The 21,442-nt window shown below is 29.5% G+C and overlaps 1 protein-coding gene across 4 annotated transcripts in view; it reads right to left on the minus strand.

The window, feature by feature from the left end:
* Positions 1-21,231, minus strand: part of LOC107437530 (nuclear receptor subfamily 2 group C member 2) — a 125,087-nt gene extending 103,856 nt beyond the window's left edge. For 2 of the 4 annotated variants that reach the window (XM_043040090.3, XM_087155013.1), the window contains exons 1-2: positions 20,675-21,231; positions 760-948 (exon numbers count right to left, since the gene is read on the minus strand). The gene's annotated coding sequence lies outside the window, so the exon portion shown is untranslated. The remainder of the gene's footprint in view (positions 1-759; positions 949-20,674) is intronic. The other 2 variants (XM_071187938.2, XM_087155015.1) reach the window with 2 other exon arrangements.
* Positions 21,232-21,442: the final 211 nt, after the last annotated feature.

Consider the following 21,442-nt stretch of genomic DNA (forward strand, 5'->3'; position numbering starts at 1 on the left):
AACGATCAGTCCACTGCGGGACACATGACAAATGTAAATCGGTTGTTTATAAACCTGCTTTTAATGAAACGGGATGCTTTTATTTGAAAAAAAAATTACAATGATTCGCATTAACGAATAAATTCATAGTTAACTGAATCTATTAAAATGTCAAGATTACTTTACAACAAATTACTTTACATTACGGTTAAAAAGCAAAACATAAATATACTCTATTCTACAAGAGGAAATAATCCATTCTACTCAAAATCAGTAAACAAAATTTTTCGCAAATCTCATTTATTTATTTCATTTCACTTTTAGTGTAACAAAAATTAACTATTCTTGAAACTTATCCTTGAACGTATTGAAGCAGTACTTTAAAAGAAACGGAATAGTAAAATAAGAATTTTTTAAAAAGTATTTCTAGGTGAAAAATATCAAAATGTAATGAAAAAAATTATTTTTCCACATGACAACTTGAAAGATGGCATTGTCGTACAAAAAAATAAAGAAAGATATCGTACTCAAAGCTGCAAGCGTTTAATAATTAATAACAAAACATAACAAAAAATTAAAGCTACTAACGTAAAACACGTAATACTTTTTTCTAAAAGACAACCTAAAAGACGAAATTAGCATATATAACAAGAAATTGAATAATATCGTACTTATAGCTGCAAGTGATTAATAATTAATTTCAAAAATATTATACTTTTATCTTACGTTAATAAAACAATAAAGTATTCATAAAATACTATGAATTAAAAATACACTTACTTAATAATAAAAATTCCGTAAAATCTTCCTAATGGCTAAGAAAGGAAAATCCACGTAGACTTTCATATGAACGATAATTCCTATGGGTATGGATAACCCATCGATATTTTGGAAAATGATAATTTAGCATTTTTCACCAACTACACACCACTTCTTTATTCAGAATAAAAAATACATCGGTAAAGATACCTGAAAGACAAAATCAAAAAAATATGATGCACACTTTTACTAAACACAACACATTACATTATCATTACATTTAATCGACATCTCATTCACACATAACCATAATTTACCAAAGTTTTAACTATTAATTTTGCATGATTCATTAAATTTATTTTTAAAGCAAAACAACAGCGTCATAGTCAATAAAAACTGTTTTTTAAGTATATGAGCTAAAACTAATTTAAAATGCAACTGAATCTCTAAATAGCATAAATAGCTATATGATAATAAATAATAAACAAAGTTCAAATATAAAATAAATTTTGTAATAAAATAAGTTCAACATAGAGAGCATAAGTTGTTTAAAAAGAATAACTTTATTATCTTTGGATTTCTTTTCTTTTCGCTTATTTGTGGATTTTTCTGGCATAAAAAGTGTTGTAACGAAAAAAAAGTTAAGCATTAAGAGCATATATTTAGACCAGCAAACGGACACCAAGATTTTCCTTTTTTTGAACTACATATATCAGAGATGCCACAAGCGACAAAAATTGTAAAAAGTTGTAGAAACTCAATTCATTTTTGTTTATTTATTATCGCTTTTATTATTCAATCATAACTACCACAATAGCAAACATTTCAGATTTTTGATATTTATTAACGTTCATTGTTAAACAGAAAAAACAAATGCTAGAAGAAGTTGCTAAGTTTAATCTTTTTTAATAAAATTTTGTATTTTATTAGTCACCACTTTTTGCTTTTTTAATGATTCGATTATCTTTTGATTTACCATCTTGTCTTCTTATTTTTCCATGCCCTGATTCAGTTAAATTTATGTGCTCATTTTATTCCAGTTTTATCTCTTAATTTCATCTTAATCTTTGATTATTTAATGGAGAAAATGAAACATATCAAAGACTTAAAAGTTTTATTTATTTACGTTTACAGTTGCTACACATGTGATTATTTGAAACAAGTCAAGTTTGAAACAATCATAAACAGTAAACGAATCTACATAAATTGGAAAAGCTGATGTTGTCCGTTTTATGGTAGATGTAAAAGATTCGTACATGATCTGAGAAAGTAAGATTGGCATTGACCTCAAAAGTTTTCAGGTTATTATAATAAAACAGTGCGGATTAGAATTTTGAAGGACATCGAAAATATCGCTGTCAAATATTTTGAGAGAAAACTTGTCTACAATAATAGAATAATAATTCATTCGCAATAAATGTTTTCATATGATAGGGTGTGCTTTTAAAATGTAGTGCTTCAAAAATCATTACAGGTTGTATTATTACGCAGATAATAATTAAATTATACCTGCATTATAAATTACAATAATGAATTAAACTTTAAGAATATGTCCCTAAAATAACAAAATTTTTTGAAAATCTATTTAAAACAGAAAAAATTGGACACGTGAGATTTGATGCGTTCTGCTTATAAAACGAAAAAAGTTTTTTGAAACAACTTTCAAAATGAGCTACTAAGTTCATCAATGGATGGCGCTACTGACTGGAAAACCTTCGTTGTTTTTGGGATTGAAACATGCTGTAGCTACTACCACTGGTATATTAAATAACGATTTGCCTCTTGGCTAATACAAAGTATAAAACTACAATACATATAAGCCTACAAATTGTGCTAACTGCACTTAAAACTAGAACAATAGGCAAAGTAATTACGAACTCTTTCGTACAATTTCGAACATAAATTAAAAACAATGCTTTCCAAAAACGAATTAAATAAATAATAATAACAAATGAAAATTAATAGCTTTTATTCAAATCATCATATAAATTAAATTGGGTCACCAATAAAAAAAACTACATAATATTCATTTTTAGATAATTTTTCTCAATTAACATACCGTTTGTAACATATTACAGTCCCAAATACAATAAACTAAATTTAACAAATATAACCTTAGGTTATCGTATTGTATATTCACTTAAAAATAACACTAAATTGATGGGAATTAAAAGCACAATTATTGGTACAAGATGTGATAAGAAATCAAAAATAAAAGCGCTAACTTAATGTTGCAAGAAAATAAATAATAAAATAAAATAACAAAAATAAGTTTAATGAGTTATTTTTTTATTGAAATTTTAAGTGATTAGTTAGTAATGACTTTGTTCTTTACCCTGTATGTGATTATTCTCATGCTCAGAAATATTTTTCAAGGAAAAAAAGTTATTTACATTACTGAGATCAAACATGTTATTATGTTATGAACTAACAAATATTAAATGAATTGAGAACAGGATAAGGAAAAATCGTCTGTAATTTACTAAATATATCGTTTGATAAAACAAAAATGTAAGAAATCGTTTTACGTGACAGTGGGTTACATTTTTAGCCATGTATTTATCGAAAAAAATCGTCTGCTATATTTTTTAATTATATATTTTGTAAGTCAAAAACTCCAACAAAACTTGTATTTCTCAATTTTAGAAACATTTATGTTTAACCCTGATCGTTAAAATTCGTCGCACTCTTGTTATATTAATTTAAAGCAGCAAAAGTAAACATTTGCTACACTAGTTTTAAAACAACATGTAAAGCAAGAAATAATTAAAGCGTTGTCATAATCACAGAAAAAAAATTCCTAGCAGTGTTATAATAACAAACCGTAAATAATTCAAATCTCATTTAAAGCGTTTCATTTGAAAAATTAATCAAAATAAAAGAAATTTTTTTTAAATATTAATTAAAACAACTCGCTATGAATGGCTTGCCATGATTTTTCATAATACTGCGAAAAAATAAATTTAAGAAAGATACATCTTCTTAAATAAGAATTATGAAACTGAAGTTTTCTAATCGTGATACTTGTCTAAAGAGATCGGTAGAAATATATTTTTTTAATTTATCTACAGTATATGTACTGTTTTTGTTCTTGAGTCTTATTTCATCACCAAATTCCATCCAACCCTCTTTTTTTTCAAGTTAGTTCTTCAATTATAGATAAGAGTTTCCGTTCAGTCCGGATTGAATCGGATATACGATCACACAGAATTAAATTAAAAATGAATCTATTACATCAATGCTTGTATGAAATCGAATCAGAGAATTAATTTTTCAAAAACTCTTTCCACAAAGGTTAAGAAGAACATTAACTGAACACTTTAAATGAAAAATTCAATTCAAAACGATAATAACCATTAGAGATGTAACGGGCTCACTCCGGCTTCGGACTTATTTCAAACTAATAAAATGTATAAAAATCGTCCCCTACGAGTTTTACACCTGCATTACTAAAAACCGCTATTATATTTTCTCATTTACTTATTGCGTTGCAATGGCAATTAGTAAATAAAATGAAGATGTCTAGCCAAATTATTCAACAAAAAATAAGCACCTTTTAAACTTTTTTCAAGCACACTCATATTTTTAAGCACTTTAAAAAAATATCATAACTAGGCAGGGTTGGAAAGCTTTTGACAATTTACGGTTTTATCCGCCATGTCAAAAAAAAAAAAAAACCTTTTGTCATTGTTTTTGACAATTGTCAAAAATTTTTAAATCATGTAAATCGAATGGCGTTTTCATACGCTACAGACTGACGATGCGGCGAAATAGATTGGGGTTGAATTAATTGTGAAAACGTTGAATAGAACAATGTGAAGTGTCTTTCTGCATAATTCGTAGCGAAAATCAACAGGGTAAAGGAAAAATCTTAATTTAGAAAAGGGAAAATTAAGCACTTTTTAAAAACACCCAATGAAAAAAGCACCTTCAAGGGCTTTTAAAAAACGAAAATAAGCACCTTTAAGCACTTTTTAAAAATGCTACGTTCCCTGACACTTTCTAAAGAATGTATAGTCTTCAAAAATCGTGTCATTCAACGCAGTTACCATATGAAAATTTGGTTTGATTGCTAACCTCAAACTAGAGATAAAGAATAGAGAAAAATAATTCTCATAGATGAAAATGCTTTAATTAAAATGAAAATCCACAAAATTTCAAAGAACCTTACCGCTCTTTATGATATACTAAATTTTTTTAATTCTATGATTGGAATTTGTGCGAATAAGACACGTCTGATTTTCGAGAAACATGAGTTAGCATATGCTTCGAGTTAATATAATGATACTTTTCAGGATCCAGCAGAAAACATCAAATATTAAATATTCTAATATAAGCCACCTCAGCCCAAAACTGAAAGTATTCAAACGGCATCATAATATGCTTAGACTACTTAAAAAGTGAATCATTTTGGACGCAAGCCAACTTCTATTATAAAATCCGCCAAAGAAACTTAAGATATTTGATTTATTAATATGAGCTGCTTAACAACGGCTGAGAATTTATTTTTTATTTCTCGACTAAGTAGATTTTAAAAATGTATTGAATACCACGTTAGTTTTTCTTGTTTCAACACGATTTCTCTAAAACATTGGCTAATACGCAAACTGGTTTATTTTTTGTGTAGTCAAAATTGACTACCTTTAAGGCTGTTTTTCTGAGGCTCTGTTCAGAGATCGCAGAAGTATCTCAAAAGTAAGGGGAGGGGGATCTCTCCCTCACTACATATTATATATATTATTAATATTATCGGTACCTCACAAAAATGGCAATCAAGAATTCGAATTCCGAAAAATTTCGAAGCCTGATTCGAATTGTTTCAAAATCAAAATAAAAGATTATTTCTCATTTAAAGGCATTTTCTTTAATTCTGTTTTACTATTCTTTTTTAAAATCATGTGACCAAGAATTTTCCCCATTGATTCAGGCACAAAATGTATCAATTTTTAATAATTGTGAATTTAATCACACAAATATTGAGTAAAAAATTGTAATCTATGAAGGGTCTCATCAATTATAAAATGCGCGTGAGCTGAAGCTCCCTCCACTCCCCCCCCCTCTACCGCGGTCCCTGGCTCTGTCGTCACACGAAATAACGCTTTTTTAGCAAATATTAATTTTCATATTCCGCGAGTTTAAACTTGAAAGTCATTCAAGATAGTCGGGTCAAGTTTGGCCCATCTTTAGCCTAAGCTCACTATACTTATAAAGAAAATGGCCCAAAACGTCACTATAAGGAAAAGTCAGTTCTTTGAAAATGGAAAGTGTTTGTGATCTGCTTCTTTAGTTATTTAAAAAATTACTCCAACGCTGCATCATCAGTGCACATAAAAATTTGCCAAAATCGAGATTTTTTCATTGACTTTCATCTAAGTAGAAAAACCTGGTCAAATTGGTCTGTTTTAAAAAGTTTAATAACTTTCAAAATATTTGAATTATTTGTCCGTTCTAAGGCCCACAAACAATTATTATTATTTTCTTTTTTTTACATTTATAAAATTTATTTATCTATAGATAACTCCATGAAAAAGTTTTTTTTTTCTGTATTTAATTTAATAGTCGTCGAAATTCCCCCCCCCCTTCATTTTAACTTTGCAATTTTAAATAACAAACTACAAATTTAAACGCAATCGGATGAATAGTACCTGATCGTTAGGTAGGTACTCTATTCACGTCGCACTAGAGCTGCACAATGGGTTATTGGCGACGGTCTGGGAAACATCTCTAAAGATGATCCGAAGAGATGCCATCACAATTTCGACATAGATCTGAGGGGGAAGGAAGTTTTCTCCAGATCCCTGTACTCATGGTACTGCTTAACGACTGACCACAGGAATTTCGGTTCTATACGAGTACGTATATATCACGCACTCGGCGGGTCTTAGCGGAGTCGAGGATCAAACCCCGGTTACAACGAATTTTTAATCCAGTTTTTTAAATGAATCGGTACTGTTTTTTAAACTTTATTTTAACGCCACTGTATTTGTAAGCACACATTTCAGACGCAATTTGGCTGCGTCAGTGCTCTTATAATTCAATATGCAGACTTTATTTGAATAGTGGGTAAACTTCACTAATTAAGAAAAAATAAAACTAACGGAGTTTTATTTTCAGTTCATATAAGTCTCATTTCTATCTGATAATAAAACTAACGCTCTTCTAGCTTATTTCTGTCACCAGAGGGCACCATAAATCACATAAGGTATAAAAAAAAAAAAAAACTCCTTAAACGTTGGTCTTAATCTCAAAATAAACAACTATTGAGTTCCTCTATTCAAATAAAGCTTTCTTATGCTGTTATGTAAGAGATTATACGACAGTCATAACACATTACAACAACCTACATTTCTTTTTCATCTAGGTATACTTACTGAACCTAAAGGGTATTCCGCATAGACCACCCTTAATGTATATTTCTAAAATCCACATAGAAAACAAAACGCTACCGAAATCTGACAATCACACTTGAATAAGGAGGGTGTATGAAACACCAAAACCTGTTAGATTGCGGTAAGAAACAGAGAAGTTGAAAGACTATTTATTACAGGTAACACTTTCAAGTTTCAACTTGCAATCAAACATGTTCTTATGTTCCTGCCTTGATGAATTGCGATTTGTCAGATATCGACAGAGTTTTTGTTTTTTCCTCGCTTAAATATTTGTGACTTGTGAATTTTTTGTGTCCTTATTTTTTCTAAGGAGTCTAAAATTATTGATTTTTAAGAAATGCGTGAGACAAAATTTTTTATTGACTTTCATTGATGTCTATTTTTCTTATGATATGCTTATTAGTTGATCTAATAAAACCATTTATTAGTTACACCTCTGAAAAAAAATTAAAGTAATACACATTAATTCGAAACTTATTCGATTTTCCGAGACATAAAACTGCATATTAATAACGTTCGACTCATTAAAAAATATCTTTGCAATACAGCTGAGTTCGTTTATTACATAATTGAAGGGACCAAGATAAATCGCTCGTAAAATCAGGGTGCTCGTAAACAATAGTCGGCCGAAGTTGTTAAAAAATTCTATCCTATTGATTCCAAAAGATAAGTAATTTCTTCGAATGTGTGAGGGTCGTTCAATACACAATTGAACTGTTTCGTTTACATTGTAAACATTTGCCTCACCTTTAGGTGATCTCCGAAGCCAGGAAAGAGGTTCAATCATTTTTATTACGTACACGAGCTCTGTTTTGTTTTAGGAACTGAAAAATCTCCTCGTCCGATTCAGAACCAGTTTTTGTTTACATTCAAAGCAAATGTTAACGTTTCGGTTTTAAGTTAGGTTAGCAGTTAACTTAGCTACGTCACTAAATGAAAATTTGACTAGTTGTCCATTGTTTCCTCCACATTACAACCAGATTATGCGTTTTACAAACATTTGGTATCGGACAATCCTGGAGAGACACATGCACAATAGTAGGTATTGAATCTATTCTATGGTTTGTATAGCAACATCATCTGTTAGATATTGCAATTGTGCGATTCATAGCAAACGGATGAAAAATTTCGCATATTTACAAATAATTTTTCTTAACAAATTGAGGTAAAAAGGGATAATTAGAACCTTTTCGAAGAGAGAGTATATTCTACGAACAGTCGAACACTTTTTTCACACAGCTTTAATAAAATAATATCGAAGAAGCTTAGAAAAAATCTCTCGTTAAATCTGAGTTACGATTGTAATTTCCGGGGATTGAGTAGAATTTTTAACATTAAATCAACCATATAATAAAAATTTACACGTTAAGTTTAGGTTCTTGCTATATCAGAACTCGAAATAAAAAAATAAAAAAACTTGATTGTACATGCTTGATGATACATGATAATTAAATTAATTATAATTTAATAATTATAAAACTAAATCCAAGTTATTGTCATAATTCCAGGATGCTATGTCTAAAAAGCTGTGTTTCGGTAGTTATGTTATGTATGTATAAATCAATCATATAATAAAAATTTACACGTTAAGTTCAGGTTCTCGCTATATCAGAATTCGAAATAAAAAATAAACTTGATTGTATATGCTTGATGATACATGATAATTAAATTAATTATAATTTAATAATTATAAAAATAAATCCAAGTTATTGTCATAATTCCAGGATGCTATGTCTAAAAAGTTGTGTTCCGGTAGTTATGTATTATAATAAAAGAATTTTATCATAATAAAAGAATTTTATAGTATATATTTAATGATATATGACAATTTAATAATTATAACAATAAATCCGAGTTATGGTAGTATGTAATCCCAGGGAGTTATGTTGGTTAACCCAACATTAAACCAACCATTTAATAAAAATTTACTCGTTAAGCCCAGGTCTTCGTTAACTCAGAACTCGTAAAAAAGAATTTGATTGCATATGTTTGATGATACATGACAATTTAATATAAACAATCGAACTCTAAAAAATACTTTATGCTTATCTTTGATTCACGTTCACTCACTAATGATGCAGTCAAGCTAAAATGTTCGCAAGGGGGGGGGGGAACTCTTTTTTACACACCTAATGACTAAGTCAGTGAGCCGATTTCAACAAAATAACAAGGTTCATAAGAACAAAAGTATATAAGAAAGCCATAAAGGCAGACGAAAAAGTATTCATAGCAGGTAGCAGCAACTGATTACACAGAATATTTTATAAAACAGTTGTTTCTAACAAAGCAGTTGTCATTTTTTTTATTGCAGTCGTTTGACTTAACCTCTTATGAACTTGGGCTGCTTTATGGTCACCATAGTAACGAAAAGGCAAAGGAAAGGTCATACCCGCCCCGTTTTTAAGAGCATTGACACACACTAACGTGCTTCCATATAACTTATTTTTAAAGACTATGTTAGAACAGATGAATAAAGTTCAAATTGTGCCGATCGTAAGTCTTACAACTAATAAATGGCGTCCCAATTAAGAAAGTGAAAGAAAATGTCCCAAATAAGTACTTTTTACTGTTGTAATAAAGTAGGAATTTAGCCAGGAAAGTCGCAGTTCTATTTTTTTTTCGGGGGGAGAAACTAAAATAAATAATTAAAACAGTTCTTTACACATAACAGAATAAATAAATTTTTTCGTCCAGCTGCTTTTACATACGCATTTTTTAAAATTTCCAATATTGTTAAACTTACCTGAATTTAAATTGTCGATATTTATTTTTACGAGTCTGAAATGTTTTATTTTCTTAACCAGTGTTGAACAGACGTTTCACATTCGAATTATGGATATGTCTATATTCAATTCAGTAGCTGGGCAATTCTGAACTCAACCCAGAAAACATGGGAACTCCTAATTCGGGAATATGGACTAACTCGACTTCCTCTAGTTCTAGTACCTCTTGAGTGAAGCTGACAGAGAGAGGAAACAAGGATGAGGAAAGGTAAATCACGACACTCATACTGTTTGTCGGACAAGGGGATATTTTACGTCATCCCTGTGGTTGTAGCGAGCCAAGAGACTTTATTGAAATATAGGCTTAAAACACAATTGTACAAAAGACTAAAACGTCAAAGTTACGCCGGATTATTGGCAAGTAAATTCCAACCTTTAGTATGGGATATGATCACTTCTGCCTGCTATGCAGGATAGACATCATCTTCCCAGGCTGTTAAGAAGCTCTTGAAGAATTGCTGTTTATTCCTGTTATAGTGCTAATCGCAGCTGCAGAATTGTTGCTAGTGGCTGGGGACGTGCTGCCAAGCGTCTCCCTAGAGCAGGGTTTCTTAACCTGTGGTTCATGAACCCCTAAGGGGTCCATGAGTTATATTTTGGGGGTCCGCTGACTACTCCTAATTTTCAAAACGTTTGGAAGCCTACCCATTGCTTGTAAAGCGAGCTATGGCAGCTATAATTCCGTTTGTTACAGTGTATCTTTGCAAAGAGGGATTTTCCACACTTGTGACAATAAAAACATAACATCCAAATCGATTGAATGTTGAGCATGATACGCACGTTATCGAAAACCATCCCCCAATTCAATTTATTAATTAAGGAAAAGCAGCAGCAACCTTCACATTAAAAGTTTTAATTTTAAAAATTTTGTATACTATTAAAATAATAAAATTAAATGTTTTCCAATAATTGATGTTTTTTACAATTATTTTTTTTACGTTCGATGGGATTAAAATCCGGGGACCTCACTGGCCATATCATGCGCGCATCTTCACTCTCAAACAGTTCTGTGACAGCCAATGTGCGATTGTAGCATTATCGTCCATGAAGATGAACTCAGAACCCACAGTACCTCTAAAGGCACACATGAGGAAGGAAAACCTAGGTACAATAGCGGGCACCAGTGACCGAACCACCTAGGAAGATGTGTAGATCAGTACAGGTAATATACAAGTACTCCGCCTCCTCTAAATCGGTATCTTTTGATGATGTTAGAGGGGTTATTGCCTCGCTCTTTCCAGATGTGTATGCGTCCAGAATCACTGGTCAAATTAAAGCTGCTCTCATCCGTAGCGAACCCTTTGTGCATCAGTCCAGTTGTGTTTGTGGCACCACATTCAAAGGAGTCTCCAGTGTACTGGCCGTCGTGCAAATTTCGATCTTCTTCCAACTATTCAATAATTCGATCGCGCGTAAAATCATCCAGATGTCGTCTTCTGTGTTGTCTGGATCATAACGTGACAACAAATTCACTTCGTTTAAACTGATGTAATGTATACCATTCACATAAATACTGAGCTTTCAATGATAGCTCGTTTTATTTCCTTACGACACGTCCCCGATACGTCATGGTGCATATATGCAAATTCTAAATTTTTCCTTAGGGTGATTGGTCTTCTCAATGACCTTTTTGTAACTGCTTGTTTTATTGTTATGCTAGTTTTTCAAATAATCCTTAATTTCTGCACACCAAGCGTGTAACAAAAGAATTTTATTTTTAAAATTTTAATCTACTTTCAGATACACTGTTAAATGATAAAACTTAAAATTATCTCTCAAGAGTTCTGATGCATTATTTTTAAATAGTAGTTAAATACTGGTAATGAAACGACACAAAATTAATAAAAAGTTCACGATTTATTTTTAAAAGTATTTTTTACTTCTTGAAAGCTCATAAAAATATGCAAAAATTGATAATCATTCCATGGTTTAAATAATTTAATCTCACCAATTGGTGATTCCATTAAATTAATATATTTTTAAATATTTGCCCGTTTTATAGAAAACTTTTTCAGAACCCTTTTTCCCATGAATAGTGAAAGTGAAACATTCATCAGAAAGTCGATTAAAAGTGAATTAGTGTCAATTTCATTATTATCTCTATAAAAGAACTTGAAATGGGCAAAGGTTGCAAACAAGTTCAAAACTCAATGATTTTAAAAGTGCTTATTCACAATTTTATCACTTATTACCCAAGAGTAGCGACGTAACTTAAGAACGACACATGTGTTTCGGGTGCCATCAATATAAACACTCAATTAAATTATTGATCTTCTTTTTAATGATGGATAATTTTTTTTTTTTTTGCAAACTAAATTTTCGAAGTGAAGCTTTAATGAGTTAAATATAAAATTATGGAAGAATGCCTGCATAGTTAAACAAGAATTGTTAAAGTACATAATTTTTTCTTCGAGATTTGGACATCCATTATTTTGAGTGGATGTAAAGAATTCTGCTCAAAACATAAACTGTTCTACAAGGGCTTTTTCGAAGTTCTAAACATTCTGCTTTCAGATCAAAATGTAAAATAAATGTTATATGAAAATTGCCAAGCGTTTTTAAATTAAAATCTGCTTAATATAGCAGTAGGAAAAAAAAAGGAAAACATTCTTGTTGGGATAGTTTTTCGACAAAATTTATGTATAAAAAAAAACGTTTTTTTTTTCCATTTAATTTAATAAAATCAAACTCTTTCCTTTTTATATTATATATGTATACATAATTTGTGTTATGCTAGCAAAGCACTCTGCATCAACGAAAACAATCTGAAACGAATACAGCGATGACTTTCGACTGAGTTCTTATAATGGACAAGGTTCTTATAATTTCGATAGATGGCTCACTCGCTTACTACTGCGATTTATACACAAAATATTTCCAGCGGTTGACATATCATGGGATTACTTACATTGCCACCACGCAAACCAAGAAGGGTTTTTTTTTTGTGTGAGTAACCACGTGAATTTATGACGAAATCACACGAATCGGAAGCGTAGAAAAGGGGTTAATTAAATGAACGTTTGAAGATTCAATAATAAATAAAAGGGTTACGTAAAAAAAAAGAAAAAAACACTATTTTTTTTTTCTAACGAACTTCTTTAAATGTTAACCATTTGGGAATTAATTTTTTAGATTATCAATTTTATACTTTTATGAGTACCTCAGTAGTTCCTTAATTCTAGCCGAAGTTATTATGGATTTTTTTGCCCTCTGGAAGATGCGTTATTGTTTAATAAATCTGATAGAAAAAAAAATCGTTATCGAACTTAGGAAGAAAGGGGGGGGGGAGAGAGAGAGCTCGGTAATTCACGAAATTTTATGTAACAAAATTTATATTTTAGATTAGCGAAACTCCGAAAATTTTTTTGTCGGTATATAAATTATTGATTCGCGGAAGTCCGTGAATCGACGGTCTTGAGATTCGCGGGAAAGAATCACACGCCTGGATCTATAGACTAGACTATCGCAACACTCGAACACGCCATCTGGGGAGAAGAACGCCAACTGGGAGGCCCTACCCCTTTCCTCCTCTTTTTAGTTGTATAGGAATGAATTACGATATTTTTCCTTTTCTTAATATTTTTCGTATTTAATTGTTAAAATTATTTTTTTTTTTAAATTTCCATGATGCTTTTTTTTTTAGACCTACGCTTAAAGTAGTTTTCAGTTCCACATAGTTTACAAACTTGAAAGATTTTATCTATTTGAAAATCAAAACAGAAACAAACGTACTTCCTTCTTCTAAGATTCTCCACACGCTAATGGTGAAATCATGTGAAGTGTTGCCATAGGTAGAGAGTTCTGCTCTACGCCACCTGCAGCCCACTTTGATCGCCAATAAGGAAATCTTTCCAAGTTGTACACTAAATGTATAAATTCTCCCCTCCAAAATAATTAAATAAATAAATGTGCAAGGAAAATATACAATGCCTACACAAAGTAACGCTCACTTTCTCCCTACAGAAAAATTCACTAATCTAATCTCGTTTGTATAAATTTTTTTCTCAGTACTAGCTTTCAGCACACAAGGTTAAAGGGCGTAATATTTGCTACATTGCATTAATAGCTAGTAATATTTGCTATATTGCATATTAAAATGCCTTTTTAAAATTTGAAAAATAAAAGCAAGTAAAATATTTAATTGGAAACTATTATAAAATTAAAACAAATTCAAAAGTAAAAGTCAAGAACAATTTTATTTAAAAACAAAGTATATGTAAAATAAAAAGTACTATTTTCTTTTAAATATAAATACAAAACAGAAAAAAATAACATTAAACAGTTGGGGATATAATTGTGCATCTTTTTAAATATTTGAAGTTGTAGAAATATGTTTCAATATAAAATGGTGACATTTTTTTTTAATAATCTATTTTCTCAATTTCACATTTTATACATAGACGTTTTTATTTCATAGAAACCAATGTAATTGAAGTTCATAATTTAACAAGAAATACCATGATAGAAAGAATTTAATTAAACTGAACAAAATTTATAGAAAAATTTCTCAGATTTCGGAAACAACTTCAAATTTTCATCACAATAGTTTAAAATATAAATGAAATATGGGATGAATTTCTTTCAGGATACTGGAATAAAATGGACAAAATGGAACAAACTAAGAATGACCAGCTTTTAGATAAGCAAAAGAAAAGCTAAAAATAAACATATATCTCTTTGAAGAAAAAATATTTTTATATTTAAGGATGCAACAGATCTTACATTAGCCAGATATATATCTGGCCTAACTTTCAACTGGATGTCCAGTAACGGGAGAATCTTTTTTTTCTCTTTCTTTTAGTATTAATATTTAAAAGGATGAAACTAAACTAATATTTTCTTTTTATTCATATTTTTATCTATTTCTTTCAAATAAACTTTTAATTAAAGCAAATTAACTTTAAATTTCCAAACAGCTACAACTATTACAGCAAAAATACTTGTTATTAACTTAGCGTAAAATGAAGAATGGGATAGAAAATAGGTAAGAAACAAACATTGATTATAATAAAAACATAATAGTTAGACAAAGAAAAAAAAAGAAAAATATAAATTTATTGGAATTTTTATTTGATTTTAAAATTCACAATAGTTAGAAGCAATGGTATATTATATAGTTACGCATATGTATATCTGTGAATTTAAAAACAGTAATTACTTAAGTACCATAGTAATTAAATAATAAATTAGTACATAATAGTCACAATATAATTTTCAATATCATATAACTTTTAAAATATCATCTACAAGAATAGTTGTAGCAGGACAGCCCAAGCTAATTTCTTTGTTTTCGTAAAGATCATAAATATAGAATTTTTGAAAGATCTTTAAAGAAAAGGAAATTTTAGCATAAAATTGGATTTTCTAACATAACTAAGAGTTATTTATTAAATATTATTTAATATTCAATTGTAACCATTCATAAATTTTTTCTCAATATTTAATAATGATATTTAATATGTCCACTGTGTATGAGATAAGTAAACATATGCACTATTTTAATTAATGACCACACAGGTCGTTATATTGAGTTCGAATATTTTATTAAACATATTGCATTATTCATGCAAAATTGCAATTTTATAATCAATTTCAATTTTTATTTAATAAATTGCAGAATTTCGAAAGGTAAAAAAAATTTCCGTCATATTTTACTATTTGCTTTTGGTTAAGTTTAAGTAATTTGTAAAAAATAAAAAATATTAAGTATTAATAAGTAAGTCAATGTAATCAAAGAATGAAATTGATTTACACAAATTCAGAAAAAGACAAAATAAGTAAATAACATTTAAAATAATAAATCAAAATTGAAAAGAGCTAAAATCAAATTTGTCTTATTTTAATTTAGAAAGTCAGAAATACTATTCTGGCAGAAAACGAAGAATATTTAAGATATGTGTGCTAGCAAGACAGCACTTCATTAGGGAGGACACTGCCTACCAACACACAGGAGCCTTTCTGTCATCAGTGGTAATATCAAAAACTGATTGTGTCCCGAGGCCCCATAATGGATAAACAAATAAGAAAAAGCAATTAGAAAAATTGAAATGCAATGAAAAATTAATGACAAACAAAGACAATTAAAAAGTACACAGAGTAAGATTTAATAATGAAACAACCACATATAAGAAAAATAAAGATAAAACTACATTTCGAATTACCAAATCAAAATAAAATATAAATTGCCAAATCATTAAGAAAACTTTAGATATAAATGAAGTGCTGACCCCTTTTGAAAAATAAAGCAAAAAACATTCAATGAGTAAAAAGTCTAAGAAAGTGCTGCCATCTATATGCTTCAGGCCTCGGGGCACAGTCAGTTTTTGGTATTACCACAGTTAGTTTTGGAGGTTACGGGGACTATAGTAACTATTTCAAGTAGAGGTGTTTGATCCAAGGCTGTGGAGGATGTAAGGAAAATGACAGACTTCAACTACACCATACATATGTAAACAGGGCCGGATTAACCTATAGGCACACTAGGCACGTGCCTAGGGCCTACGAAAAACTTGGGAGAAAAAAATTTGTTGACAAAAATAATTTAGCTTTAAAAACAACAAGTGTATTGCACAAAATTATGAAGATACAAATAAAAATATAATATTTTTCGGTAATAAATTATTTTGCAGAATCTTATGATTTAATATATTACTTTTTTGCGATTTTTGGATTCAACGAGCATATAGCAATTTTAGCATATATTTTGAATAGAGGGGAGGAGTGGGGGAAGGAGGGGAGTGCCCCAAAACGGCTATGCCTAGGGCCTACAAAAATAATTTAGCTTTAAAAACAACAAGTGTATTTCGCACAAAATTATGAAGATACAAATAAAAATATTATATTTTTCGGTAATAAATTATTTTGCAGAATCTTATGATTTAATATATTACTTTTTTTGCGATTTTTGGATTCAACGAAATCTTGTATTATGCTGTCGAAATCCAAATCGATATCAACTGCAATATCAGCAGTATGTCGGTATTGCAGATAAAGTTCGATAAACAAATTTGTAAATTAAAATCCATATTAATAAAAATGTAAAAAAAATATGCAAGAAAATTGGAGTGGGGTAAGGAGGGGAGTGCCCAAAAACGGCTATGCCTAGGGCCTACAAAAGGTATAATCCGGCTCTGTATGTAAACATATACATATGTGTTAGTTTATTTTTTTAAAAAATATAATATAAAAGAAGTAATAGATGCTACATAAAATATAATTCATGTCATAGCAGATTATTTATATTAAATAACATTTATTATAAAATGGAAAAACTGCTATTTGTAATTTCTAGGAAACAGTATAGCTTCGCAAGATCTTTTCAATAGATGACCATAGATCCAATTTTATAAACTGCAAAACTGAGAATAGTTTTTCTACACTAACTTGACTAAGAGGAAGAGTTGTAATTGTTATGGCTACTTTTTTTAAAAACTTTTCAGGATATATTTGTATAATTTTTAAAAGAGGTCTTACAACAGCAATCATATTTCACAATTTATTTAAGGTCTGTGTAGAAATCTTGTTTGGAATTTTTATTTTTAAATTTAAAGTCTCTTAGTTCTTTATTTTTACTTGCTTTGCCTTAGCCTTTTCAATATTATTCAAATATTTCTAAAAATTAATTCATCACTGGAAGAGGAAGATAGATACTCAGTTACAATGTCGACAGCCTGACTGTCCTGATTTGAATATCCAAATTGTTCTGAGAATAATTTCATTAAGTTTATAGATGGCTTTCTTTACCTTTTAAATATGCTCATCATCCAACAAAATTCCGGTGTTTTGGATCTACATATTGAAACTAGCACGATTTCATCGTCTAACAAACTAAATTTTTTTTTCTCTTCATTTATTTATTAATAGGGAAGAGTGGCTCACCTTGGGACATTTTTATTTTTGGTCTTAAATTTTAAATTATCTTTTAGTTCTCTTAGATTCAGATAAATGTCAGCATCACTTAACCTTGAAACATATTTTGATGCTAATAATTAAGCAGGTAAGAATGTATTAAGATTTTTATTTTTGAAGCATGTTTACTTACTTTCATATAAAAGTTTAATTAGTTAATAAAAGTTAATATAATGAAGTGTAAAGCTTTTCCTTTCGAAGTTATCAAATTTAATTGTTCTAATGCTAAGCCTAAAAGTATGATAGTTTAAAATATCCTACTAAGTATATAGTGCACCTTGGGACAGATTGAGGTGGCCCACCTTGAGACACTAGATATGTATAATTGATCCTTATTAAAAATAAAATAGATTTTCAACAAAAATATATTGTGCATGCAAAGTATTTTTTAATTTATATAATCTTTGTTTATTAATAGTTATTTCTCATTTTAGGAACTCATTAGATTTAATTAATGGCAAGAATTTGAAGCAAGAAGTATAAAAATAATGCAGCAGTTCGTGCTTAGATGAAATGAACAGTGAAAGTGACAGCAAAATGTTTAACGATAAGAAAAAAGTTCATCTACAAAAAAAGTAGTAAAACAAGATTATTAATTAGAGATTTTGCTCTTATCAAATTTGCTGGTAAAAGATCTGTTGTTGCCTTTGTAGGTTGTTGAAAGAGTTGACGGAGATGAGTAAGAGTTATCAGTTTTGAGAAGAGTGAGTCAGTCAAACATTTATATATCCCGAAAAAGAAGACAAATCATACATAGATTCAAATGACATTTTGTTAAAACTTAAGCAGAGAAAAGCTTTGAATGTTCTTTAGGTTTGGTATTTGATTCTGAGCAATTTGCATACTGATTGAACTTGGATTTGCATACAAAAAGTTGAAACTAACAAAATAAAACTTTATTAACAAAATTAAAAAATAAGTAAATTTATTTAGTTACACTATTTTAGATAATTTCTACTTAACTTTTCACATCTTTTAAACTGCCCCACTAGGAGGTACACCTTGGGACAAATAAACAAGGTAACTAAAAAATTTTTCTTTGACAGATACAAAATCAAAACCTAGTTAAAAATGTTTTCAAATATTACAAGAATACCAGGTAAAATTTTGACAATTATTGATCAAAAAAAAAAAAAAAATTAAAATAAAAAAGTTTCCCAAGGTTCACCACTCACCCATATATTAATAAAATAGGAAATAACTAATTATTAATATATATAATTTGCAAAAAAAACAACAACTCAGTTTGTCATTAATTATTTTTTACAATTCAATATAATTTCATTTCAATTATGAACTAAGCAACAAAACCCTGAGTCAAAGTTGTCATGTTTTTAGCGACTTAAGCGAAAATCTGCCTAATTTTGATTCCGACTCCACAGCCCTCGAAGGTGAATCGGGTGAGAGAAGTTCCCCTCTTTGAAATGCAATATTTCTTGTAAGCATAGTAACAAATGGCCTTAGACTTTGGCACTAGGAGAGTCCTTTCTACAGACTAAATGTAATTTCCGGGTAAATAAGTCACCGTTATGAAGCTGTTTCATTGAGACCAATATAAAAGAAGAACTGCGATTAATAGTTGACCCGTCAAACCGTTCAATCAATGATTGACTGCTCAACCAATGAAACAGTATAAGCAGCAAAAGAAAGCCTTTGAAAATATCTTGAAAAACTTAAGGCTTGTTCATAAGTTAAGGATAATATTATATGTTTTAATTTACTGTAACTCTTTCTAATAAATTTCATAAACTAAAGTTACTTCTTTAGAAAATTGAAAAATTTTAATGTAATACAATCAAAATTTCTATCAATAAGAGAAAAAATTAAACCTTAATTTTTATTTGAAGAAGAAAAACTCGATAATTAAAAAAGTCTGAAACATAACTCAATAAAAAATAAATATTTTTATGATTAGAAAAATTAATGTTTATAAACATAGTGAGGATAACTATTTAAATGCAAACTGCACATTTCTCATTGGACTGACCATAAATATAGTTCATAAGAACTAAAGCTCCTAGAAACAAGTAGTAACTATAACTTTTAATGGACAATTATTGTATAGGTATTAATTAGAATAGTATGTTATAAAAACACTATGAGATAACAAAATACAATTGAAACATTTTCATCTTCCAAACATTTTTAGAAGTATTAAGTTTGTTGGATTATTTCGAGTTTAGAAGATAAAAAACGGAAATATTAACAGGGTTTTAATATCACAATAATTGAAGAATTGTCCACACGTTTACTTTTTTATTTTTTATCATGCATTTTGACATCTCTACATAGAAGTACCATAAAGTAAAAGTTTAAAATGTAATTTTTAAAACTGCAATGCAAAATAAATACTTTAACTACTATTAAACGATATTTATACTGGATAAAATAGAAAAAGAACTTCTGAATCTAAAGAATAAAAATGCGTATTGAAGGATCAAAACTTCAAACTATTTATCTAATCTATTAAGAATTTTGTCGCAAGAGATCAAGATTAAGTCCATCAATTTTAGACAGTGTGAAGAGAATCTATCTGTAGTTAGTGTAGTAGTCTATTTAAAAGAAAATCGTGGTTGAACACAATAGTTCTAATTTCATTACAGAAAGGATTATTGTTAAGGAACAAGATAAATTTTGAAACTATGAATAACCGTGGGCTTTTATAAATTAAAAAAATGAGAAATACAATCATTTAGACAAATGGAAAAAAGAAACATGCATCAAGCACAGTGCTAGATATTTGCAATCATGCGATTTAAATACGAAAATATAAAAAAGCATTACAATAACTACGTTAATCTTTTAAGAGGTAAAATGAAACAGCCATGCTTTAAAAGTGGTAAAATATTTCTCTACCTTCAAAGCTGTTAATAAGTTGTCGCAATGTTGTCCAAATAAAATATTTATAAAGGTTAGAGTTCACGACCGCGACCCCTAAAAAGTTAAAAACATAACATTGTGATCTGATTGGCTAGAAGAAAAAGCATGACGATTATTCCTATGCCAGACACTCATATAAAGTTTAATGAATTTATGAATAATCTGATTGAACCATCTGATTTATCTTACGCCCGTCATAAAGTTCTATTAGCAATACCAGCATGTTTTTAAAGCACTTATAATATACAAATGCCATTAACCATCAGCTAGTCTCAACTAGTTTCGAAATTCCAAAAACAAAGACAGCCTAAAACAGTATAGAGTAGATTGATTCATATGTCATTAACGGTTTGACGCCCTCTACATAAAATTCTCATTCACCCGTAGTAACCGAGAAATAAAAATTGCTCTCTTTGGAGGCTTCGAGTTATGCTTTGTGCAGTTAATTCTATGAGTGCCATTTACTGCAAATGCTATAAACCAATTTGAATGACATTAATAACTTCTAATCATGAACTATAAAACTTAAGGACAATCCTCTCTGACATCATCAAACCACGTTTCTTGAAATTTTTCCTGTTCAATTGCCTACAGCGCTCTCTAGCAGCACTTACCGGAAACGGTTAATTGAGTCAGTACATGTGAATAGCTGAAACTCTACGGTATATCATAGTATTTCTGCCATGTTTTATTTACTTCTGTACGATTATATTTGTGCTTGATAACGAATTCGCGACGCAAAAC

Source organism: Parasteatoda tepidariorum, chromosome 11 (genome assembly GCF_982258835.1).
Source record: "Parasteatoda tepidariorum strain Cologne lab strain chromosome 11, Ptep-v5.0, whole genome shotgun sequence".
Taxonomy (NCBI): domain Eukaryota; kingdom Metazoa; phylum Arthropoda; class Arachnida; order Araneae; family Theridiidae; genus Parasteatoda; species Parasteatoda tepidariorum.